This window comes from Apaloderma vittatum, unplaced genomic scaffold, assembly GCF_000703405.1.
Source record: "Apaloderma vittatum isolate BGI_N311 unplaced genomic scaffold, ASM70340v1 scaffold9458, whole genome shotgun sequence".
NCBI lineage: Eukaryota > Metazoa > Chordata > Aves > Trogoniformes > Trogonidae > Apaloderma > Apaloderma vittatum.
In genome coordinates, this window is record NW_009731221.1 from 52,949 (window position 1) to 79,422 (window position 26,474).

Consider the following 26,474-nt stretch of genomic DNA (forward strand, 5'->3'; position numbering starts at 1 on the left):
AAAAAGAAATGAGAACTTGAAAAGGGTAGATAAAATTGCGATTGATCTCTCTAGGACTGCCTTGCCTCCTTTCAGGCAAGGTCATGGGCCTCACGAATTGCTCCACCACTGAGACACATGATCCTCACCCCTTCCCATGCCACCTCGCTAAAAGATGAAAAAACCCCATGTTTTCAAGATTTCTTTCTACATCTCTTTATAACCCCATGTTTGAAGGCTGTGAAATGACTCAGAAGCTGTTTGTCCCCTGAGAGAAGGCCTAATGCACGGGTATTTTGGGGACCCCCATTGCTGCCGAGGCGTGCGAGTCCCCGTGCCTTCAGGCGGGCTGCCTCGAACATTTGGGCTCGTGGGCTGGTGCGTGCCACCGGCTGCCCAGCGCAAAGCTCCTGCCTCTGCCTGCGGCGTCTGCTTCTCGCTGCTGGCGTTTGGTGGCTCCCTGAGGGATGCAGGCACTATCAGAAGAGACAGAAATGCCCAGATCTCAGTGGGGTGGGCACCGTTTGGGGACAGTTGTGTCCTTGGAACAGGACTCTTCCTTTTCTCAAAGGTGTTAGGAAAAGAGAAAGTTGCAAATATCATGTGGGACAAACACTGTCAGTCCTTTCCTACCCTGCAGCCTGCTGGGGTGTGAGTAACCTGGTGTACATGCAAAAACCTCCTGAGACTCTGTGGTTGTGTCAACCTGACTATACCTGCGTGGGGCTAGGAGCAGCTGTAGATGGAGAGCAAAACCTTCTGGCTGGCTGGAACAGCCTTGCAGCCTCACTGACTTTGGGCACTCCTCGTTTTCTGGCAAGAGCTGCCCCTTTCTGCAGGGCCCACAGATTTATTTGAGCCAGGAGCACTTGAAACAGGGGTGTTGCACGCTTACCCACCCCTCTATCCTGGAACAACTTAGCAGTTTCACAATCAACAAGGTTGTGACCAGGGATGGGCAAAGATTTCTTCTGCATTCTTCATTTTAAGTGTTCCCTTTCCACATGCTTTTTCCAGAAAGCCCTTAAACTCCGGTGCTCACTGGGACATGAACGGCAAACCCTCTTCCTCCTCCTCTAGCCAGAAAGCTGGAGCTGCTTATATGGAATCAGGCATGGATTTTGTTATCTCCTCTGGCACAGAAGTCCCCCGCTCCATCCCCTGGCTGTGCAGTGGCCTGCCTGAGGATGATGGATGCCGCAGTCCTGCTCGTGTAGACAGCCACTAATCACTTTTCCAGGCAACGCTAGGGGAGAAGGACCACATGGTGTACAGAGCTAGATCTGCCAGGTTGTTCCAGCAACTGTTTTTCAGTGAGGAGATGGTAGGGACGTTTGCTCCTGCTGCTTGCTCTTGCCCTGTTGCTGCAGAGCAGCTTCACACCCCTCCAGGCCCACATTGTCCCTTTCTCCGAGTGGAGAGCCACGCTAACCACAGGTTTGAATTGTAATGAGGCTTTCTGTCATTTTTTTGGCGTGCCAACTGCTAATCACTTTTAAACATATTCTGGGAAAGAGGTACTTTAAAACAAAAGCGGCACTCGCGCTCCTGTGCCAAAGGCGTGGATTGCTGTGTCCAGCTCCTGTCTGTGGAGGATGCCTGTAGGATTGGGATTCAATTAATTCGGTCCCGGCGGATTCATCGCTTTGCTCGCTAACAGCCGCGTGCTGACAGCGGGTGCGACAGCACCGGTGATCTATGGCTCACTGCTCTGGCCAGTCATGACAGGAGGCTGCTGTCACGGTGAGGCTGTCACCTCTGGAGCCAAAGCGTTCGCACATGAAAAGGGGGATTTCTGGAGGGCTGAAATGCAGCTGCCGCTGGGGCGGAGCGCAGCAGATATTTTACAAAAATCTGCTCCTCGTGTTTGCATGGGAAATGAAAAGTATCTCTGCCTTTTCTTAATACTAAGAAGAAATGATAAATATTAGGATTGGGGAAGAAGCGAGTTTTCCTTTTGACAAGAAAGTCTGCGGCATCAGTTTTTCCTTTGACTTCGAAATGAATGTTAAAAACTCTGATGAAGCATATGTTCTTCCAAAATTAAACATTTCATTTCTATTTCAGCCTTTGCAGCTTGCAAGTATTTTTAAAATACAAACCCAATAATTTTGTTTGGAAAAATAACTTTGAACAAGGAGTTTTAGACTTGTCAAAACACTCCATTTCCTTTATTAAAATGGAAAGACTATTGACCAGTCTGTGTGACATTAGCATGTTGCTTTAGATCAAAATTGATGGATTTTTTTTTTTTTGGTGGCAAGCAACGCTTTGATGAAAAATTTCTGATCTGCTCTAGTAAGACAGGCCAGATCTGTGCGATATATTGGCCTCTATGCAGAGAGTGAGACATCTGATGCTGCAAGAGGCATAGGGAAGCTTGCACGAACAATGCCTTAAACACGTAACTCCTCTGGGTCCTGTGTCAACCTAAAGAGTTAAATATCTTCTAGCAATTTGCAGGGAATTTTGTCAGAGTGATGTGAGTTGACTTACTCCTAATTTTTTCTCTTCTGTCTTTTTATGACTCCGGTTGCAATCCTACCAGCTCCAGCTGCAGGTGTGTGCTCCGTTGAGTCCTTGCGTGCCTGGTCACAGGCTGTACCACATCAGGTGCCATTTTCCCTTTCGGAGTTTTGTGGGTCTCGAGCCGTGGAAACAGGCTGCAAAATGAGCTTGTTTGTGCTAGTGCTTCCATCCCTTTTAGTCCATTTGAGTTCTCAGCGGATCAGCTAAGTCCTGACTTGTGCTAAAGGTTCAGGCAGACCCCTGGCACCAAGCTGAGTGCGTGCTGAGAGTAAGGGACACGGGAAACCAAGCAAAACCCACCAGTTCTGTGAATTTGGGTTGCAAAACTGAAAAGAAATCATGCCCTCAGCCGGGAGGCTTAGAAGTGAGGGGGCAGCTGAACTTAGAGATGTGTTACTCAAGAAGTTTCAGGTGGTAGCAAGAACAAAGTGGGGGGAGTTGCCTGGGGTAATTGCAAACAGATGGCACCAGCAGGGAGGAATAGCAAAGAAACCTGATGGCAGGTGAGCATGGCAGCACCTGGGACTGGCAACGAGAGGTTATAAATCTCGTTGAGCAGGGGTGGGGCGGGTGAGATAGCAGGGCTCTGAGAGAGGAGTGCAAGCAAGGAGAAATGTAGGGGGCAGTTTTGGTGTGTTGTTTCAGCTTCGGGGCAGAGCAGCCTCTGCAAAACCCTGGTAGTGGTTGTGGCTGGACAAGGCTCTTCCAGCTCTCATCCCTCTCCCTCAAGTGTGAAGCTGGATTGGGGCAGGGGACTGTAAGCTGGGGCGGGCTGGTGGCTGTGGGATGAGGGGCTGGTGCCCTGGGGCAGGGGTATGCTGGCCTCTGGGAGGGCTCTGCCTGTGTCCCTGTGCTGGCTTCTGAGGACAAATAGATGTAACAGTATGGAGGAGGGGGCTTGGGCCAGCTGCTTCCTGGGCTCCTAGGAGAAAAATAGGCTAGTTTACACATTTGTGGAAGCTGTATTACCAAGTCTTTCCTGGGAAATGGCCTCCAAATTGTGCGACTCAAACCATAAAGAGGAAAATAAAGAAAGCAAGCTTGTTCCGTGTGGCCTGCAGCCTTTTGAGGACCAGCTCTTCCCCCCTATAGCCATGAGAATTAGAAGCAGCCCATCTTCTTCGGTTGAGTCAGAGAGCGAGGTTAAGTATGGGGCCTAAAACTCCAGGGTATGCGATTCCCTGAACTCATAAAGTCATGACTGGGCAAAACCGTGTTAGCTGCAGGGTTGTTCATGCTCTTAACCTGTATTTCTCCTAAGCCAATTAGGCTGAGTTTAAGTGAGGGCAATGATGGCTGGGCGCACTCTTTTGAACCAATGATGTAGGTGGCTGGAGTAGACGAGTGGCCTGCTAATGAGGGAACGGCTGCCTGCTGGCGATGCATAGCTAATGACCCCCGTCTCTAGCAGTCCGTGGCCAGGCGGAACAAAAAAATCTATTTCTACCAAGTGCTTCGTTACCATCCAGCTACACTGAAATGAGCAGCTCAGTTTGGTGGAGAGCAGAGAGGGCAATGTGGCTGGGACGTGGCTGTTTGGGGAAAAGGTAGCATGTTTTCCCTGCGTCACCCTGGATAAACCTCTCTGCTTCTTTGGGTGTTGCTGTTCTTTTTCCTTTCCTTCTTTTTTTTTTTTTTTTGTGCAATAGTGCAGCTCCAAGGATAGTGCACTGGGAGGACGAGAGCAGCCTGGAGGAGCATGCATCTCCCCAGCTGGGATTCTCTGGTGTAGCACAGGGTGGCACTTGTACCAACAGCGAGGCTCTGGGTCCCTGTGTGCCAAAGCTCAGGTGTGCCAGGGGCTGTGTCAGCTTCTCCGAAAGGGATGGGCTTGCTGTGTGCCTCTCGGTTTTACCATGTGTGGTGGTGGGGAGGGCAGAGGAGGGGGGGTAGGTGGGCAGAAAAATCTGCTGAAAGATTTCTTCTCAACAGATTAAACTCTTCTTGCAGAGCTTCTGTGCATTTCCCCTCCCACTTGAAATTAAAAATACATTTTTCAGTGAGTTAGTGAAGAAATTCAAGCTTTCTACTGTAAAGGCCCCATCTTCTAACCAGGCCCTGTGAGAGCTACGGGTGTCAGTTGATTGAGCCTCGTTGGACTGCTGTGGTTGGTAAAAATGTATTGAGATGCCTCCAAGATGCTAAAGAAATATAGATGATTGCTGTTAGGCTAATTTATTACTATTTAGCAGAGAACAAATACATTTTAAAAGGGATAATGGCAAATTAAAAATCCTATTAAGCAAATTTGCTTACTTAGTATTTAGTAACAACTTGGGCTTTGATCGCACAGTCACTTAACTGCATGCACAACCTTGTGCAAGTGTGCAGGCTCAAAGAGATCTTAAATCTCTGTGGGATCAAGAACATGGATATTAAATGTAAAATAATTAAAAATAAAAAGCCCCACCAAGTGAGTCTTTTGCTCTTGGCACTGCTAGTCTCTTCCTCGCTCACTGCCTTTTCCTGGAAAATGAAAATCGATGAGGTCAGTTTTACTTCTGTTTCTAGTCCGTGTCAAACTGGTGACCTCGATGCGGTGCTGCTTTTGCAGGAGTGTGCTATTGATCCCGCCTCTGATCTGCAGAACTCACAGCAGCAGACAGAAACTCGTGCTGGCCTGAGAGACGGTGCTGGGTGGGCTGCGCTTGTCCTCTGGCTCTGAGGTCTGCAGGATGCTGTGCCCCCCGTTACAGGAGGAGCGTGTTGGCTGGATGGATTTGGAGACCTAGCTGCTGCCAGCCAAGGGCTGGCTAGCCAGAGGCAGCCCAAAGCAGGATTCACTACTAAAATGTTATTCCATGGGCTGCTGGTTGGACACAAGTCACCTTTTTCAGGTGTTTCTTAACTTACCATCCACACTTGCACAGCAGCAATAGATCATGGACTGGTCTGTGCAGTTCCCACTACAAACACCCAGTTAATGCTTCAAGAGCTAGTAGAGATCAGTCTTGCTTGTCTTCAAGTTGTAGTTTGTATTGTAAATCAAAGCAGTAATCTTTCTGCACTTCTGGGTCAGAGACAGGCATTTATTTATTTATTTATTTAGCTACAGCTTTTCATGTGTTCTGGTGCAGATAATGGAATGCTCTCTTAGTGGTATCTGTTGCTAATTCAGTTGCACGGAGGCTGCTTCTTGGTGGGGCTGGGGGGTGTTGTGGTGTGAAGCACCAGAAGCCAGCCGTGGTGCTTCCACACAAGTCTGTGCAGGTGTGGGCAGTGCAAAGCCAGCTCGAAGCCTCAGTTCATCAGCTGAAATCCATCTGGGGTCAGTAACACTTAAAAGGAGAGCACATACTGAAATGTTCTGAGCAAGGATGTGTGCCTGTGGTGTTTTGCTGTGAAGATGGCTTGAGAAGGTCCTACATAGCTCCCTTGGTTACACTGACAGAGCTGTTTACGAGGCTTTGCTCTGCATTTTATCACTGAAACAATCTGGTTGTAAAACACGGCTTGTGATAGCTGTACCAGCACAGCGGAGGTGTGCAGGCTGTCCTGAGGGCAGGAATGGGCTGCTGCAGGGGCTGGGATGAAATATGGTGGTTGGGGGGGAAATTTTAACAGGCTTACACAGCCAAAAGCAATGTGCTCTGGAGCTATACCCTGGGATTTCTACTCCATGGCTGGCAAGAGCTGATGCCTGGCCTAAAACCAAAATGTGTAGAGCTGTCCTTATTTCCTTTGACTGGAAAATGAAATCACGATGGCAGTGTGGAGACATTCTCACCCAAACCAACCATTTGGCACAAGGCTGGGTTCTCACTGTGGTCACCAGCACTTTGCTTTTCTCCACGCAAGCCTCATCTTTCACAGATCTTGGTGTTTGCCCTCTCCTGGCAGTCTCAGTGACAGTCTGTGACAAGGTCTGCCCTGCCCACGCAGCGTGTGGGGGCTGGTCTCCTACAATGAGTAGTTACTAGCTCTTCGTTAGCAGCTGACTTGATGAAGAAGGCCTGCAGTGAGGCCAGAGGCAGTTCTTGCTTCAGGCACCCACTGGTTTGTGCCTGCTCTGTCCATGTTTCAGATTTGAGATGCGAGTCCTGTGCCTGTTGTTGTTGGAAAGGACATGTGCTATAATTCCTGTAGCAAAAAATACACTTGTGAATGCGTTCCTCCGGAAAAGCAGTGAGTTCCCATCACAGCTTTCAGGAATCCTTGCTCGCTATTTGTACAGTGACTTCTATTTAGGTGAAAGTACAGCTTCTGTGAGCACCTTAAATTTGAGCTGAATCTGGTAACAGGTTTTCTCAGCTGAGGGAATAAATTTTGATGGTCAAAATGCCTTGTTTGGGATATACGAAGCAGTTTTAAAGTACATCTTTTGACCAGATTTCCCTGGAACTAATTCTTTCTCTTGGATATGACATACTTTAAAAAAACACTTGGATGCTTTAATAGAGAAACAATTTTTTTTTTAAGTTAGGGCAAGCCTAAAGCACTTTTGGGAAGTTCAGTAGTCAAGAATTAATATAGCTCTGCCTGCATCTCTCTTAGGTGCCAAGTGGTCACTGCCTTCCGCTTCAACAACAGGGGTCATCCAGGCAAGGAAGAGAAACCCCACGAAGTGACCCACTGCAGAGCATGAATAACTACTGAGAAGCAACAATATCGGCCCCAGCTTTCCCAGTGTGGTTCTTGCCTAACTGCAGAGACGCTGGGAGGCCCCTCATGACTGTGGTCTGTCTGACTGTACCTTAAATTACAACGTACTGTGATTGAATTTGATAAAAATCAAAACAGGAGATATTTTGATGTGAAAGTAACACCTTCCTATGAAAAGGGATTCCTCTTTCTATTTTTAGTCTGGCAAGCTTCTTTGTGACTCGCAGCGCGCTTTTATTGTGGTAGGTCCACTGGGCAAATAGTCTTCAAAACGGGCTTTTTGATCTTCTCTATCACAGGCAGGTGTTAGCGTCAGTTTGCAGGAGAGCAAAATGGGGAAAGCAGGAGCCCGTTGCTGTATCGGTTTCCGCAGCGGGCTCGCAGGGTGGGTTGTTCCGCGGGCTGCGGGAGCGGGGTGGATGTGAGTCACGCCTTGCCCTTGTCGTTCCCTTGTTTCCTGGGCTGTGCTCGCTCATCTTGCTGAGCGCAGGATGTGGCTGGCTTTATTTGGAATGTTACAGGCATCCCCGTCTGAGTTAATTGACCAAGACAAATTTTGTTAAAAAGCCTTGACATTAATAATGAGAAATAAGAGCTGGGAGGTAAAACACATGCTCTCCAGACATGCATTAGCAATACCCCCACCCTTCCAGACTCCTCCTGAGGTAGTATGGCAGAGAGCTTAGGTCAGTTAGCTTTAAAATTAACTTCTAGTCCTCAAGGCAGCCTCTAAATGGAGTATTTCAGCTGTGACTATCACTAGTCTTTCTAGGCTGTTACACAGCCTATACAAGGAGGAACGGAAGGGCAGAGACCCACAGAAAGCGCTAACTGCTGGTGACTGGTCTCATGACTGATGCTGGGCAGATCCTTCATCTCAGACCCCCTGACCCTGGGAGCTGAGCTGGGGTGCGGTGTGCTAGTTAGCACCAGGAGCTGCGATACTCCCCTTCTCCAAAGGACAGTCTCCACGTGCTGTTAGGCTGCCCTTTGCAGCTCTAATATGTCAAGCTCTCACCTTGATAATGCGATTCAAATGGGTATTGCTCCTGTTCCTCTCACCTAGGGCACCAGCGTAGTGATGTAGCTGTGTAGGAGGTTTGGCCTTGCATGTGTGTGGAGGGACCAACTGATATTGCTTTGGGTGCCAGCTGTGCACTGAGAAGCTGTATCAGTCCATCCACGAGGTGCGGGGCTGTTCCCTTCTCTTGGAGCAGTGGGTCAAGCCCGAGAGATACACAGGTTCCTTGAAAAAAAGCAAGAGATAAGTTTAAGGGAGGGTAATTCCTCAGATGAAGAGAGGGGAGAAAAGAAAAAAAAAAAGGAGCCCAAGACACCCTTCAAGCCTAGTAAGCAAGGTCAGGCTCCTGAGAAAACACCTGCTTCTTGGCTGATGTAGAGATGTGACAGTCTGAGCTGCAGTGACACAGTCATTTCCATGTCAAAGCGTTGCAACGTTAATGTGCCTCTTCACCTTCCCTTTGCTGCCGGTGGGGAGAAGTTGCCAACAGGACTAGGGATGCTGTGGTGCAGATCACGTTTCTCTGAAGAAGCGAGGCTGTCTCCATTCTCCATTTCCAGATCCAGATAGAAATTCATGATGAAAAAATGCTCCTGAGCGCATCAGGACAGCACTATAAGGAATATCTTCATTTGCTTCTGGAAAGAGGCGGGAGCTCGATGCCTGGGATGGCTCCTGCCCAAAGTCACGGTGCTGCCCTGGCCTCTCACGGGACACTGTGCTCCCCTGCCTTTCCCTGGCGACGTGGGCCTTGCAGGCAATCCATCAGCCCGCATCTTTTCTGAAGTGGCAGGACTGCAGCCGTACATCTCTGATCGATACCGCCCAACCTTGACATGGAATCAGTCACTCGTAGCCAGCTCATTACTGCTGGCTAACCGTTTGCCTGCAGCAGCCCCTTAATAGCCTTTCCCGGCTGCTGCCGAGTCACAACAGGAGTGTTTAGTGGTCTTATTTACATGCAGCATTTCACCAGTCCCTCCTTCCCCGTGCTCACAGCTTGCCATCTGCTCCGGAGCCTCGGAGGATGTGAAGGTTGCGAAGCGGGGACAGGAGCATCGTGCCTGTGCGTTGTCTCTATGGTGACTGAGTGCCCTTCCTCATGGTGGCTGGGCAGGCTGGTCCCAGATCTGCCCGTTTTAGACCTTCTCTGCCGAAACCCTTTCCTCTTCCAGAAGATTTTGGCATTCTGCTTTGCTTCTATTCTTGCTTTGAAGCTGATTTTAGTTACAATGATTTTAATCTGCTGTGTGTTTATGCTCTCTAAGGGGTGGGGAAGGCTCAGGATGCTCTTCCTAGAGAGCAGCTTTAAAATGGCAATTTATTATTTATAAATTGTGGATGGATGAGGCCTGGGAATGGAGTTCCTACGAGTCTATTAGCCGGGCGGGTTGTGCCCTGTGTCGTTGCAAAGATGCTTCCCTGTGTATCAGCAGCAAAGTCTTAGACTTGACTCCTGACCTTGGTCATGAGCCATTAATGATCTCTGAAGGAAGAAATAACACTGACACATGCACATTGGGAGATATTTGGTACATCTGCTAGCCTGCCACTGATATACATGAGCAAACTCAAGAGTATGAGGGAGGTTTAAATGACTTTTACTTAAAACTGAAGTCCAAGTTTCAACCTTGGCCTCTGATTTTCATGAGAAGAAACAATTTCACTCTTGGGAGCGAGGATGCGGGTGATGGTGAGAAATGCTGTGTGTGCAGGCAGCAGGGCTGAACAAGCAAATGACATGGGTAGGGAGGGCAGCCAAAACTGAACAGGGGAGACTGGGAAAAGGCAGCACCACTGGATGGAAATGAGGGGAGATGGTATTTGAGGCAAGTGGTGTTAGTTATGTGGTGCTGCCTTCAAACTCCTGACATCATTACTGAGGGTCATCTCTGCCGAATAAAAGTGATGTTTTTGTGAATCTGAACTAAGCTACTAAATTACTTCAAGTGATTATCCTGTTTCTTTCCTGATTAGGGAAAAATCTTATTACATTACATCTTAATACATAGAGGGTAGGACTTTATTCTTAGACTTTTAGGGAGGAACCAGCAGTGCTTTAAAATTAATTGTGCTAAAAGTATCTTTACTCTGGTGTGAAGGATGGGAAGAGGCTTATAGGCAAGGAAAATTTTCCAACCTTGTGTCTAGAATTGCTGTCTTAAGGCCTCAGCTTGCTTTCAGTGATGAGAAAGAAATGGGTGCTTTAATTTCCTTATTCCAGGGCAAGCAGTGTTTTGAATGCTGAGGTGCACTGTCCTTTGCATGTAATGCCAGGGAGGGAAAGGCCCTTTGCCTTGAGCTTGGTGGAGATTTGAAATTGGGGAAGGCTGGCAACTAAATGTTTTCCTTGCTCTCAGCATCTGTAGTCAAGCAGCTGCCAGACTCTGGAAACTGATCTCCATAAGAGATGAGGAGCAGATACCCAAAAGACTTTTAGTCCTTTACAGTGTGGGATGGTCCTCAACACATCTGCGCTGCGCTCTGCCTGCACCCCACAGACGAGAGACACCTGGCTCACAGAACTGAGGTTTTCATGCCCGTGCCTTTCCATGCGGACGTGGATACAGTGTTCCTGGGAAAGCTGGGTCTCTTGGCATGTTTCACGGAATATGAAGAGATTCCTGGGAATGGGCTGAACCTTATTGCTTGTCTTAGTACTGAGCCCAGGCGCAGTGTGTGCTCGCCCAGCTATCTCGGCAGCCTGCCTCGACTGACCCCGTGAAGTTATTAATGCTCCCACCAAGAGAGAGGCCGCAGCATGGAGCTGCACTGTGTTAGCTTGCAGGATTACAGAGGAGGGTTACGTCTCTGTAATCAGTCTGTATGTCTCTGTAATTGTCTCTACTGTGAATGCTGAAGTCAAGTCAGCATTTGTGCTTCCTGCCATGGCAGCCGTCGGGGAATGAGGTACCCTCGTAGGAGACCCGGCTCAGCCCGGTGCTGTGCACCTGCCTTGCTCCTCTTCTGATACTTGTCTTCTGTGCACTGAAGGGATGTGGCTCTTCCAGTTCATGTGGGACTCTGTCCTCACATCTGTTGCTGACAAAGAAGAGTTTTGTGTTTCAGGGTAAGATTTTTAGGCTTCTGTTTCTGTTCTTGATTTCAAGAGCTGAATATATGGTTTCACAAGAGATGACTTTGTGCTAGGTTCTCTTGTGTAGAAGTGTAGCTTCAGAGACTTGGAGGTCAAAGGCAGCTGAAATGGTTTTGCAAACCAGTTATTATGCAGCAAAGACTGTCTGCAACACAACCACAGTTATTTATTGGAAGTGTTTCTTTCCAGAAAGTTTTCCCGCTCTCCTCTAAGTTGGAATTAGACAATAGATTTATTTTCTTTTATGTGGGAAAAGTTAGAGGTCCTCTGTGGGGCAACGTAAAAATAGATCATTTTGACTTGTTGCATGTTGCACAATTTCCTGGATTTTTTTTCCCTTGGAAAAGTTGTTAGGAAAATAAAACACTCCTTGGCTGGCTGGATGGCATGAAGATGAGAAGACTGGATTGGGCTGGAGGGAGAGAAGGCCAGGCTAACAAATCATCTTGCTTCTCAGGAGGCCAGCTGAAGGTTGGTGTGTTCTGGGAATACCAACAACCTGGTTGGCAGTCGAGCGATGGATGAATGAGGTGGGCATATGTTTGTGTGTTTCTTGGGTTTTTTTCTGGTGGTTGTTTAATTTCAGGGTCAGAAATTAAACAACCAAGTTGTTAGGCTTCTAATCCTTGTGGTCTCAACAATTGGGATGGTACATCCTACCTGCAGGCTGGATGCTCAGGAGTGAGCAGGGCTCATAGGTATAATAGCACTGGGATATAGTGCTCATCCCCTGTCCGAGGCTGGGAAGATCTGAGCAGTCCTGGCAGCGCAGGGCAATATATGACATCAGGGTCTGAGCAGCTGTCTAGTCCATCTCCTTAGCCAGACCTCAGCCCTCTCTGCTGCAGTAATCCAGCTGCAATCAATCTGGCACTTTCAAATATTTATGATTCATTGATGGATTTTTTTTTTTTGAAGTTTGAAGTTGTAGCTTTCATGGAATTTGGTTTGATGAGCTGGAAAGTCAATATTTCCACTGTGCTGTGTCTGAGCTGCATTAATTCCAGCCCAGGCAGCAGCAATAATGGCACTGCAGTGCTAATGGCTCTCTGCCTGCAATGGCTGGCGTTTAGGCAGCCTGGGATGAGCTTGGAGCATGTGGAGGAACCTTAGAGAGATGATAATAAAGCAGTACAGCTTGTGGTGAAAACTGGCAGAGGCAGGTGAAGAAAAGGCCTGTAGCAATCTACGGGAATCTGCAAGATCAGGCAATGAGGTTGCCTTTCTTGATAAGTCATCTCTTCCAGCACATCCAAACAAGGCATATTGCTTTTTATCACAGCTCCCATTAACTTGTCTTAAAAGAATGAGGTGAATCAGAACCTCATGGGACTGGACCTTTATTCTTTGTAAGTGATGCAAATAGGAAATTGATAGGTGAGCAAAGTTGTCTTTGCAGATGGAGGAGTTAAGCGACAGGGGAATTGCATGAGCTCAGCAAAGGCACAAACACCACCTCTTCCTGTCACTTCATGCCATGATAGTCATTGCTTGCGCTGGCGAGCCCACCTCTCCCGTTCGTGTCTGTGATACCTGTCCTGTTCCAAATAAACTGTGCCAGTCCTGTTCCAAAGGAACCAAGCCACTTCCACGCTAATTTAATATGACTGAACAGGCTGACTGAGACTTTATCAGCTCTCCAGTGTTAGTGTAGGCTGTAGACAGAGCTCCTTGTGCTCTGAGGGTATATATCGGAGCATCTTTGAGTCATGCATTGCAGTGAATGTGCCTGCATCTGTCAGGATCTGAGTATTTCAGTGTCATCCCAGAGGTTAAGTGACTGCAGTGGGAAGTTGTGTTCTAGGGTATTTCCTTTAAATCCACATGTCATGGTGTATTTCTGTCAGACCAGGTAGCCCAAAGAAATGCAGTTGTTTGCAGCAGGAAATGTTTATGATAACCTGTGCTCCCTGGGCAGAGACAGCTCAACAGGGGCTGACAAAGTTATCTGCTGTGTGCGGGTGAGATCAGCCCTCGCGAGGCACAGTGGTGCTCTGTGACAAGCAAATGTACCATGCCCAGGACTCCGTCTTAGCAGGCAGCCTTACCTCTGCTGAGGAGACTACAGGGACATGAGTGCAAGCGCCTTGAATTGGATTTCTCCTGGATCTTTGCATCAGGAGCTGTGAGGCAGGGAACCAGCCTGGTGTCGTCGTGGTTATGAGGTTACAGGGCACTTGGGGACGGCTGAGCGTATTTCAGATGGGGCTTTTTGCATGCTGTAGGGCTCTCGTATTGTTGCTGAGAGGTGACAAAAGGCACAAATAACTGTGGCTGTGGCACTGTTCTCATGCTGGGATGAGCCGAGACCTTGGCATTAATAGTGTGGATCACAAGTGCTCCGACATAGTAACTTAAAGGCAGCAAAGGATGAAGGAAGCATAAGCTAATAACTGTGCCAGCACTCGGTGCGGTTTTTGAGGTAAATTTACATAGCCTCTAACTCCCATTCAGCAACCAGTGTGATCCGTTAGTGTGAGCTGATCTTGTCTAAGTTCTAGAACACGCTTGTAGCACTGGCATCCATGTGAATGACAGAAGCAATGACAATCCCATTATAAACTCCACAGGTTTTTCGGCAGCATTAAGTGTGCAGTAGTGATGGCCAAGCTCTTGTGAAGGAGGACATGCAATAGCAGGCTGCAGAGCCTCTCCTGGCTGCTCCAAGGTTGTCAGATGCTGTAAGGCTCTTAGGCTGGAGGGGTGTGTGCAGGTGTACGTGCACAGCCCATCCTTCAGGAGAAACCGCAGTAAGTACCAGTGAGAGAGTTGGCGCATCCTCACAGATTTATGCTGGTCATAGAGGTACTAATGTCTTGCTTTTATGGCTTGATCTTTCTCCCATCTTTTCTGGTGTAATAAATACAAGTCAATTCATCCTCTGCTTTGGCTCTTCCTGTGACCTTTCTTTAAATTTGGTCAAGTTCCTGATGCATAGATTGTCTTGCCCCTTACCATGAAAAGACCTGCCCTGGGATGACCCTGAGTCTCACTCTAATTACATTTCAGACTTGATTCTGGGAGGGTAAGATTGCGTTCAGTCATGCTCCACAGGGTGCTAAAAGCTTGTGGTCTGGGTGATGCTCTGTGTAATCTGCCTTGTCAATAGCCATCACTCACATTCACAGCAGTGAAGAGGGTTTTGACAGTTGATTGGGTGCTTCTAAACATGAAGTGTGATGCTGACTTCCCTTCCCTATTCTGCTTCTCCTGCTTCCACTTCAAGCATTTGCTTCTCACTCTGGCTTCTTGGAGCACGTGGCAAAACCATACTGTATTCACCCCCAGGAGATGTATGCACAGCGAGTGCTGTACAAGGATTCCCTCATTACATGTGAGGGAAGTGTCTTCTTACAATGGCAGCTGTGGGGGACACTGCCTTCTAGTCCCCTGCCTTAGCTGTTGGATCATGTTCCCGTTAATCACCTCCATAGGAGCCAAATCAATCCACTGCTACTTTGCAGTCTTCCTTGCAATTGGCTGCCAAAAGCAACTCTCTTAAGGGAAAGAAATGTCACTTATTTGGAAACTCTGCTTTCTTACTCTGGCAGTGAATGAACTTACCTGGAATATCAGAATTCCCAGGGCTGCAAGGTCCAGTTCCCTGCTGGCTTGCACTAACAAAAACCAAATGCATGGTCAGAGGAGAAAGCCCAAAGATCATGTGAAGAATGGCTGCAAGCATTGCTTCCCTGCAGTCTAGAAATGGAGCTCATTGCAGGGGCTTGGCCGTGGCTTTCCACAAAAACTGCCCCATCTCAACATGCTGGGTCATTTTTGCAGGGCTTTTGTGCTTTATTTGCTTTCAGTGACAAACTCGGCTGGAGATGGGAAGTCCTTGTCTTGCAGTGACTGCAGGTTAAAACGGTGTGAGATATAGAAGGGGAAGAGGAAGATCGCTTGACAGCGGTATCAGGTGCGGCTGGTTACGAGGAAGGCTCGAGAAGGCAGCTGGGACAGTGTTATGAAACGTGTATAGTGTGCACAGCAGTCGCATCCACCATGTGCTTGGCTGTCACCATTAGCGTGACGAGGTGCTGGCACTGAACATCTTCCCTGCTGAAAGCAGTTCTCAGAAAAGACAGTGCATGTGCCACTTGCAGTGAGGTGACAGTGATGCACTAGATCAAGAGCAGCCTAGGAATGGGAACTCATGTTTTCTCATCCTGTCCAGGGCCCTTTTAGATTGATATTGATTCTGTTTGCAAGCTGCTTGGGAAGGGATGCCTTGAGTACATGCTTGCCCTAACACAACATGCTGCTGGTCTGTCTTGGACCCCAGACACTACTTTCATCAGGCCAAGAACAAGAAGTCTCAGGCCCCTTGCAGCATCTTGATATGCAAGAGTAATGAAGCAGTAGTCCCTGAAAACTTGGTCTTTGAATTTGGACAATTGCTCTTGGACAGCTGATTATTCCTGCCTGAGAGGAAAAACCTGGTCCTTGTATCTGCCTGGAAAAAAAAAAAAAAAGGATGATTTTTTGAGATGCCAGTGTCTTCTAATCCTGTCTTCTGAAAGTACCTGCAGTTCTTCCCACCTTCAGGCTACGTGCAAATTTAATAAGCTTCCTTTTTGCTCCATCACCCAGGTCAGTAGCAAAAGCTCTGAAGGGGGCTGGTATACGACAGCCTCCTACAAAATCGTGTTTGTCAATGTGCTCTTTCTTTGTAGCAGAGGAGACCACTGGCATCTGCTCTCTGCATATGACTATCAGAGCAGTTTTATACCCACCCTATCATGGTTTCTCTTGCTTATGGGGATGGCAGGCAAGACAGTGTCAAAATCCTTACTAAAACTGAGGTGTTTGACAGGTAGTGCTTTCTGCTGAAAGCCTGTAACTCTGTTATAGGAGGAAGATAGATTGGCTTGATGTGATTTGCTCTTGACAAATCCATATTGGCTGCAACTCATCTCCTTGTTATCTCATTGATTTTTAGAGAGCTTGGAATTGGGTCCCTGGGGAACAGGGCAGTGCGTGTGAATGTACCAGAGCTTCCCCTCTGCAGTACGTACGTTGTGTTGCTGGCCACTGCCAGTGAAGTGCCTCTCCTGGACCCTGACATGCTTGTTGCTTCCTAGCCCCAAAGTGGTGATGGAGTGGGGATCTGTGTGCCCTTGGTGGGGTTTTGCCACAGCCTGGTGGCTAGATGGCAGAGCGGCTGTGGAGATGATGCTGCTGCAGGCTTCAGGGGCTCACTTTTCACTCCTCCTCCGGAAGCTTTTGTTCTGTGATCTGGTGACCTGGGGTTCAGTCCCCTCTTCGTCACAACACGCCTGGTTGTCCTTGCAGGCACTGACAGCCTTCAACCCCTGATCTTCCCACTGTACAGCAGCCCTTGGGAGTATTGACCAGCTGCCCTGAGGGGAGGGTGAGCTTGTTTGTGCTTCTGTAGCACCAGTTGTTCTGTGTTAAAAAGAATGATGCTTCTTTTTCCTCTCTCTTGTTAAGAGGCTTGGCTAGGGAAAGGCAGGATGAGATGCAATTTTCCTAGTCCCTCTCCTCTGAGCTCCTATCAAAGACATGAGTCACTTTCTGGCACTGCAATGACAATGCCAGCAAAAATGGGAGCTCCAGCTCCTGCCCACATGGAGGAAGGTTTAGCTAAGACACGTTATTTACTTATTCTTCTGTGGCTGCTGTGGGATCCTGTGTGTGGTGCTGGGTTAGATTCCCATGGAGGGGATCTGCTAAAGGCTTGAGAGTCCGAGCCTGATGCCTGGTGCTGGCTCAGGACTGTTGTGGGCAGAGGTTGGGGGAAATGGTGACACTTGCAAATGACAGTCAGGACAGATGATGAGTGGCTGTGCCATGCTCGTCACCCAGCTGAGCTTTACCAAGCTGTGCTTCTCCAGATCACAAACCAGCATAAAGGTGCACAAAACCAGCTTTGTCATACAGGTGTTGATAACAGGAGGTGTACTGAGGCAGTGGGGCCATTCTCTGGGAGCTGGAAGTGACTGTGAACGGGGCCATGGGGGCAGCAGGACAGAGGAGAAAGTCATTCCCTTGGTTCTTTAGAGCCTCAGAAATGCAGCTGAATCTGGGGCAAAACATCTGGGCCATCCTTGCTCTGTTTATGCTCTTTCCTACCTGTGTCTTTGATAAGAAGCACATCATGCTCTGTAGTCCCCACATAGGTAGGGCTGGCGGTTCAGATTGCCCCCTGAGGTGTCCCAGTAGACTTACTCTGCAATGGAGCTCAAGAGAAATGTCAGCAGCTTCAGGGTCACTGAAGCTTCCTGCTGTCCACTGTGGGGTAAAACAGGCCTTTGTGGATATTCCATTCCTAGCCTTGCTCTGCTGACAGCTCTTGGTTTTCCTCTCCTCCTTAGCCACCGGAGGGCAGGCAGGATCCCGCAATTATCAGCCACTGGAAGGAAAGCACTGGAATAATTAAAGCAATTGATGTTTGCGCTGCTAGATCTGTGGTGGCATTGCTCTTTCCAGTCATGTCCCCTGCCTCTAGTGCCCTCACCACCTGCTTCCCTTTGTGGGTTTTCCTTTATTGGTTGCTTTTCATTTTCACTTGAGCTGGCTGTGAGAGCTGAAGTAGAAGTTGAGATTAAGTTGCAGCTGAGAGCTACTTTGCTGAGGGGATTATGGTGTTGGCTGTGATGTGTTGGCTGTGATGTGTTAGCTGCCAGGTAGGGCAGGAGGAGCAAGGGCTTTTAGCAGGCTGTGATCAGGCAGATGCCTCTGCTTTCCAGGGCAGAGCATGCTGCCATGGGACCAAATGCCCCTAAGCACTGGTCTGCCCTGGTGTAACCAATACCACTTCCTTTATGGAACTGGTTGATCCAGCCTAAACAGGGCAGCTGGGCTGCGTTGACCTCTTTGGTGAACTGGAGCTTCTGGGCTAGCACTGTAGAGCTGTCAGCACTGGTGGAAATTCAGGCAGCAGCTGGAAAAAAAGCAAAGTCTGCTCTCGCTGATGTATTTTAGTCTGATGGGGGTCCTAGGGGCAGTAGGGAGAAAAGTTTGAACTTTGTGATAAATCTCAGATTTCTAAAATTTTTGGAGTGAGCTTAATTTTTTGAGATCACTTGCTCCAGGAAGCTCCCTGGCTGTGCCTGTTGTGCACATCAAGGAGGTGCATCAGCTGAGGATTAAAATGCAACCGCTGTGAGTCAGGAGGCAAAACATGGAGAGGTAAGGGTCCAGCAAATGTACGTGCAGTAGGACTGGCCTGAACGCACAGACTCTGTACTGAGTTAAAATAACCAATGCGGAGTGGCTGTTTCTTTCAAAATGTTAAAAATATCCCATATGCTCCATGAATCCGAGAGATGCAATTGCAGTTGCCTAGCACGAGTGTGGATGACTGTCCTCCCTCGGAGCCCTGGTGGGAGCTGTAATGTTCACACTGAGTTGATATTTTAAGGACCCCTTACAGAATTAATTACCTTAATCTTCAGTTTGGCAACTGGCATGAAAACCAGTGGTTCAGGGTGACCTGCTCCTTCCAGTGACCAAGTGTGAACTGACCTCTCATTCATTTCTCTCATGTGCGGCAGAAGGTCCAGCCCATGAAGAGGTCAGTATGTGACTGAGACTAAGTACTTTGAGCAGACTGCCGTATTTCCCCAAAAGTCCTCCAGAGCTGGAAGTCTCTCCCACACCAGGGTGGAAAGACCCTGCTCTCAGGTTGGGGGAAGTCATCCCACTTCCCCCAGCTTCAGAGCTTGTTGGGCTGCAGGTGTCACCCCGTCAGCCCACAGCGCTGGGGTTGTATTGCTGCTGCTGTGTAACACAAGCACAGGACAGCACAGCAACGCTGCGCTTTTGCTCTACCCTTTGTGCTCCTCTTTTCATTGCAGCCTGTTTCCAGGTGCCGTGGGCAGCTTCTTCCTCTGAGCCCTGGCTGATCAAGACCAATTTCCACCCTGCCACCTCCAGGTCTTTCTTTTCTCACCTGCTTTCACTTCCCTGAGTTACTCCAGGAGAAATTCAACATGAGAGTCTGCTGTTACTGGAAGGGCTGCTACTTTCAGAGCTGGAATCTCCCTGCCCTACCTGTTCGAGGTCACAGTGTCACAGGTACAGCCTTGCTTGCTGCATGCTTCCAACTGCAGGACGTGCACAGCAGAAATGCTGCACAGCTTAGCTGGGGTCAAGGTGATCTCTAAGAGCATCTGTGTGTTGTTGAGATAGCGCTTATCTGTCAGGAGGGAGTGGAGGAGTGAGCGGGCCTGACCTCCAGAGCACAAATGAGACTAAAACCTCATGCCTGAATCTCTCAGCTGATCTATCAGATCTCCATCTTCCTGCAAAGACATGAAAAAAAGTAATCAGTAAATATGATAGCAAGGTGCTAGAAGATGCCTGATGGAAAGGTGATTGTACAAAGGGAGAGCAGTAAGAGGGTAGTGTGGTACTTGTAGCCATGAAGTATGCTATAAATTGGATCCTGTGTGATGCTGAGCCACTGTCACAACATATGGCAGCCAGTGTGGGTTGTAAAGTCTGAGCCCTTCAGCGGGTGCCTACTGCCACCCAAAATGGCTCAAAGCCATCTGCTGTGACTACCCCTCCTCCCACCTCCTGCTGTAGTCATGGCCTGAGCGTGTATTTCCTGCTCAGAGCCTTCGCAAAGCAGCCACATCCTTCTCTTAGAAGAATTTGAAAAGCTGTAACCCCAAATGTTTCATGTAAACCTTCATGTCGACAGCATGTTAATGTGTTGGAGATGTTACAGATACTTCCTGCCCTCCTGAACCGTTCATTCCTCACTCGGTGGGGTCAGGGGTGCTACAAGAGCAGCAGTCCCAAGAGTTCATGTCCAGGCTGAAATCCCTGAAAGCAGGGACAAGGAATGCTTGTTTAAAATTCCCTTCCATCTAATCTCCACAGATGCTATTGAGATAACATTTTTTTGCAGGGTTACTCAGCAACGAAAAAAATATTTGGGTCAAGTTGAGCTGTTTACGTTCGTCTCGGTTTATCTATCTTGTAGGGAATGAAACAAGTTTCTTGCTAAGCTTTTTCCTCTTCATTTTATTTTTATCTCGGTACTTTGTATAAAAAGTCTTCCATGTGAATCATGGATGTTATGATTCCAGTCATGATGAAGGTCTTGTGACATCTCTTTGCTGTGGTGGTACATGAGGGATGAGTAAGCTGGGTTCAGCGCAGGAAGACCCAGGCTGGTATCTGTCTCCTGCACTTCCTTGGCTTTTTGGTTTTGAATGGAGTGGTCTCAGTTTGTGAACTGATGCTTGTAACAGGAGTAGTTTTAAACTCTCTTCTTCTAATGAGATGCCCAGCAACCCAGGGTTTCACATGTGATGCTCCAGTCTGAGCGTGAATATGCTCTCAAGGGAACAGACCTATTCTTTACACTCGTATTATGTTTTCATAAACTCTTCACTTTCTGATTCTAAGTGAAGGTGCAAATAACAAAATGTCTTTCAAAAGTCAGTTTCTGCTTTTAGAGTGATAACAAAGTCCTGATAAAGAGGCTTACTGAAAGATTGGTTGTACTGGCCCTGGTCTCGTGGAAAGCTTAGGGGCTTCATCCATTCTAAAAAAAGCACTAATTGATTGAAGATGGCCCCGTAGCTTTAGAGGAATGGCCCATATCCACTGGCCTCTCTGATTTGCGATGTATGTCCTGGGGCTCTGCTGGTTTTGTTGAATTCAAGTGGTGGAGGCTGGATAGCTAGAAATGATCAGCCATCTCTAAAGGAGACTACGTGTGCCTTAGCCCCGTGTGCTCACCAGCCAGGGGAAGCGTGTCTCCCTTTGGACCTCTCTGGAAAGCTGCCACTTGAAAAGGATGGAGAAAAAGCCCTGAAGGAGCAGACTGGAGGCAGATGATGCTGCACCAGCACCAGGCCTGGCTGAGTAATCAGAAAGCCTTATCTGTCACTGGAGTCAAGGATGCTGTCGTGGTACCCAGGGGCCTGCCCCGTGTGCAGAGCTCCCGGTGCTGCCACAGGGCTCTGGGCAAAGTGTGGATGGCTGCTTCCAGAAACACCTGGGGCTGCCATGGGAGACAAGTGTGCTGCAGGCACATGAATGAGAAGTAGGTCAGTGGTGGTGAGCAGGTCTCTGTGGGCATTAGTGTGCTTGCATGTGTCTGGCAAACTTGGGGAATGGAAAAAAAAAATAAACGCAGCAAACCAACAACCAGCCACGAACTGTTTCTTATCCTCGCCTTCCTGATGTGTGCTGTGGAGGGAAGAAGGGGTCTTCAGGGACAGCAGGACAGATCCTTCTCTGGAGCGAGTATTTGTAGCTTCGTTGATTTAGCTGGCACTTCATTGATTAATGCTGGTTGAGAATCGAGGCTGGAGTGTTTTGTATGCTTGTAAATAATTGAACACCGTGTGAATACAATGATGTAAGGGAGAATGGGAATAAAGCAGAGACTCTGAAAAATTTTAGGGTTTTTGCAGTGAGGCTTTTATGTGGAAACACATTGGCATCTTGGCTGCAAGGCAATATGGTTGAGTGTGAGGTTTTTCCACCATAATTATAAGGACTAGAGCTGGAGAGCTGTTGAAACCACGAAAAATGGCAAGCACATGTCAGATGGGGAGAGGGAGACTGCTGCCAGCTGTTTCCCCCTCCCTGCTGCCTGACTAGGTTTGATAAATATGCATTATTTTTAATACTAAAAATGAGTCCTAGTTCTGGCAAGGTGCTAAATTGACAAACTTGGAGATTAAAGCTCTCGTTATCCAGGGCAAAGCGGCAACAGCACAAGTGTCCCCTGTGTGCCAAGGGAACCCAGTTAATGCTCCGCTGCTTTGGTGAGTGCCAGGAGATGCAACTTGTGGCCGTAGTGTTTGTGGTGTGATCTACAAGTTCCTTTTACACGCTGCCTGTTAACTGCCTGCCCATAAAAGATGGCTTTTGCCTGCAGGGGTTGGTGGAAGCCAATGTTGACATGTCCCTTCCAACCAATCTGGGAGCAGATCAAGGGTTCCCAAATTCATGCCTCTTCCATTTGCCCCATGTAACATGCCTGTGACAGCTTCAGCCCTTGCTTGTGGGGAGATGTGAGGTTAGGAAATTGTTTGATGTGTTTAAACCCATCTGCGTGTGTGGTTTAGGGACAAGGAATGAGCCAAGCCAGCGGTCGGTGAGCTGGTGGCTGCCCGCAGCAGCGAGGCAGGCGCTCCAGGGAGCATGGATGGAGGGCTGCTGATACGTGGATGTGAGCTTCAAAGCCTGGAGGCTTCCCAGGAGCTCCTCAGGGAGAGGATGGAGCTGTGAGGTCTGGAAGCGGTCCTGCAGATCATGTATGAGATTCCTTTAGCTCAGCACTATGCATGAGCTGCTTGCCGGGTAGAGAGGGGCTGTGTCTGCCTTCTCTCTGCTCACAAACCAGGAAGAGTAAAATGCAAATATCGAATGGGAGCTGTTATTCTTTTTAAAGATTAGTGTCCAAATTCAAGAAAGATTGAGGTTTGATTGGAGCCTGTAGCCCATTGCAGAGTGGAAATTAATGCTTCTCATTTTTTGTCCACCTTCTGAGACCCTGGGCCAGGGCTGAGGCCACCGTGCCGCAGCGGGAGCTGCTGCTGCTCCCGAGGCAGGAGCTGGCTTTGCCCCCTGGCAGGAGCAGCTGCCATTCTGCATCTCGCTTCGGCTGGGCTGCCCAGTGAATTGCTGTGCTTAGCCTCTTGGGGAGGCTTTATATTCTTCTTTGTTGCTGTCTTTAACTCGAAATAAGTCAGACGCAAATGACCGTTTGTGCTAGGTGTGGGGCAATGTAATAGCGACTGCAGGTGCTCTCCACTTCTTGGACCATAGGCACAGCTTAACACTATAAGTCTTTTTTGATCCAGGACTTGGACTTTTCTCGCTGTAGTATTTATCAGTTAGCTATTCAGTAGATTGCAAATCTCTTCCTGCTGCCAGATCTCGGCTCTGCTGGTCTCCAGGTTGGGTGCAGAAGAGCTGTTCTCTGTACAGAGCCTGCATGGGTTGGCTCCACTTGTCCTCAGCCCTTGCCCAGGAGGGGCTCAGGTGGGAATAGAGGAGCAGGGAGTGTTGGAAGTCAGGATTAAGATGTGTTGGGTGACAGATGCAGCCTGAAATCGCAGCGCTGCAGTGGGTGATGGCAGGAGCAGGAGGGACGGTGCCCTGAGGGCAGACCACAGAGCCCTGGGAAGCCCCAGGCTGCGGTACCCTACGCAGTACTGCTGGGACTGAGGTGGTTTGTCTGCACTTTGAGGTGAGGTGACACTTTGCCACGGCTTTCTGTTACAACAGGGGATGTGGAGAATGCAGTGTAAGACAGCAGTCCTGTCCCACCCAGGCAAGTGGCAGGGAAGGCGAAATTAGGGGGTTGTGGTCCCCTCCCAGCTCAGCAGAGGTGGTCTGACCTGGAGCTCGTCTGAACGCTTGCTGCAGGAAGAAAGGGAAATATCAAACGGCAATTGTTAGGGAGCATGATGCTGGGAAAAATTTCAACCCTCACCCCACAAACCCATTCTAAAACATTTATTAAAAGTTACCCAGACAGCCTTAATACCTCTAGCAATGTGATCTTGAGAAGCACCTGGAGAGCTGGAGACTTGCAGGTGGTCTCTGCTGCCGGCCACGAATGATGCCCCACCTGGACTTCACTCGACTGTGGTTGCTGTCACCTGAGACTCAGCTGTCATCACGTTTGGCTCGGACACTTATTGCCCCTTGTGGGGGTTCTGGTGAGGCATCTATGCAACACTGAAATATTTATTCCATAAGCATCCACCAGGGAAACTAAATTTCAAAAGGTGCCGGCCCTGTGGGGGTACTACTGAAAGGACGTCTGAAGCAAATGTTGAGGTCCCTGAAAAGCTTTTATTTATTTGTTTATTTTTAAATTCTACTGGGACCCAGGGTGCAAAGCTGTCTGTTGCAGAAGTGGCTGCCTTCCTCTGGAAGGCAACAGCTAGTCCCTGGGCCAGAGGGTTGCAATCTAATTTAAATATATGAAAGGTGGAATTGGGTAACTAAATTGCTATGATGTTCCTCAAACTAGCAAAGAGCTGACTTCTTTCTAGGGTCTGGAGCAAAATAACGGGAATTTTCTATGCCTGAAACACTAGTGTTAGGACATTACCTTGGCAGGGAGGGAAAGCAGTAGAAAAATGCTAAAATAGCCAAACAGTCACAACTTTCAAGCTCTCCTTTGTCAATTGTATTTCATTTGCTTCAAGATTCCCAGAGGTCTGCCCTGCTCAGTGAACTCCCCTGGGCACATCGGGCTTACCGAGCTGTCACTGGCCAAGGCAGGGGACAGGGAGGTAGGAGCCAGGTGTCTGGTGTGTGGACCCACACAACGTGCTGCTTTTGTTAATAAGAAATTCTTAGGAGTCCCTGGGACCAACCTGAGACTCTCCTCCCCACAGGAGAGGCACAATGTGCTACCTCTACCCAGCTTGGTCTTAAGAGCATCACATCAAAACAGGAGTCAGGCTGCAGAGGATGCTTTGGGCTGACTGCCCAAGGTGCCACGGATGGCCAGGAGGGTCGGAGGTCTGTCTTCTCGTGCTCCTGCCCTCCTCTGAGGCTTTGGCATCCCATTAGCCGTGGCTTGCTTAGCGCTGAGAAGTGGTAAAAAGGGTTGGGAGCTGCAGTAGGAAAGCAAAGCTGTTAGTGAAATAGGCCCAAAATGCTCAAGTGGTGACTTTTTCATGCCTGCATGTTTCAGGGGCACTTGTACGAGTGCTATTTAATAAAAAAAAAAAAAGTGAGATTTCTAATCTATTATTCATTCAGGAAAAATCATTTCAGAGTAAAATAAAATATTTTCCTTCTCCACCTCATTCTTAATATACTCTCTTCTTTCTTTCTCTCTCCCCCGCCTTCCCTCCACCCTGCAGGGCTCCAGGGAACAGTATGTATGAAATTATTTTGTAAAATCCAATAAAAATTTTAATCAGGTCAACGTCATTACAGGAGAGGAAAGTGATGGAGGTTTCCTGATGCATAAAAAACCAAAACTGTAAAGGGAAGAAAAACCCCACCATGTAAACATGCAGTTGTAGGAAGAGGTACACGGAGCAGCACGCCCGGACACCCTGTGGTGCCGCCTCCTCCTCCTGTCTCCATGGAGCACAGTCTCACTTTCAGCCACGCACATGCCAAAGCTGTGGCTGTTCGACACAGCCAGCAGCATGCACATGTGCCTCATCCACTTGCACTACACAAAATACACTCCAAATTAGGGAGCTGCAAGCGAAAGTCTTGGGCTAGCAGGCTTTAAGAGAATGCTCACCTTTGCCTGTAGCTCTTGACGGAGCCTTAGCCCTGTGTGTTCAGGTATTGGCTTTAAAGAGTGGTTAGTAAAGCAGAGGAACAAGCTAGTTATGTGGCAACTCCCCTTTTTAATCCTTGTCTCTCCGATTACCATGGAGGGGAATAAAAAGCCCTGGCAACACATGGTCATGCTTTGAGGATTTGCATAGTATATTAAGGCTTGCTAAGATCTAATTCCTGTCCTGACATTTACAGAAACTGCAGCTGGTGAGGCTCTTCTCCATCTTCCCTCTTTCAGGTTGAATGTGAACTTCTAAATCTGCCAGGAGGAGCAAAGGGAGGGCTGGGGAATGTAGCTGGCTCACGTTGACCTTGGTTCATTACTGCCATCGGAAATGTGGAGCCAGGCCAAGTGATAGGAGTGATGGATGTGTGTGCAGGTCAAAACCCCTGTGGGGCAGAAGCAGACATACAGAGTCCTAAAAGTAATATACTGTTGACTCCAAGGGATTTGCAAAATCCTCCAGAAATGAGGCGAGCAATACTTGCAGTTATGTGTTATTGCCATCGGTTTCCTTAAGAGAGTGTGGAAAGGGCTGGCTGCTTATCACACCCTGAGCGTTTGAGGAGCCCACGCGTGCGGTGGGAAACGTAAGTCCCGAGAGCAACACAGCTACTGCTGGAGATGCCCTTCTCTGCGCTGTTCGGACTTCTCCTGTGGAGTTTGCTACCTTCCTTGGGAAAGCGGGGACCTGTGGAGCAATCACAGGTCCTTGAGCTTTTCGGACTCTGCTGAGACATAGAAAGCTCCTGGAAGACTGGGAATGTTTTTGTTACAAATCAGAGAAACTGAGACGGGGGCTTTACCTACTGGAGATGAGGCTGCCTTGTGTTTTCAAGCTGGAGACTGTTGAAGTTGGGTGGAGGTCCAGCTTACTGGGAGGGTGACATCAGTAGGAGTAGGGCAGGAGTGGCAGCCCTCTGCATGCTGGTGTCCAACCGGGCTTGTGGGAATGCGTGTCTGGCCCGTGAGCTGGAGTCTGCTGG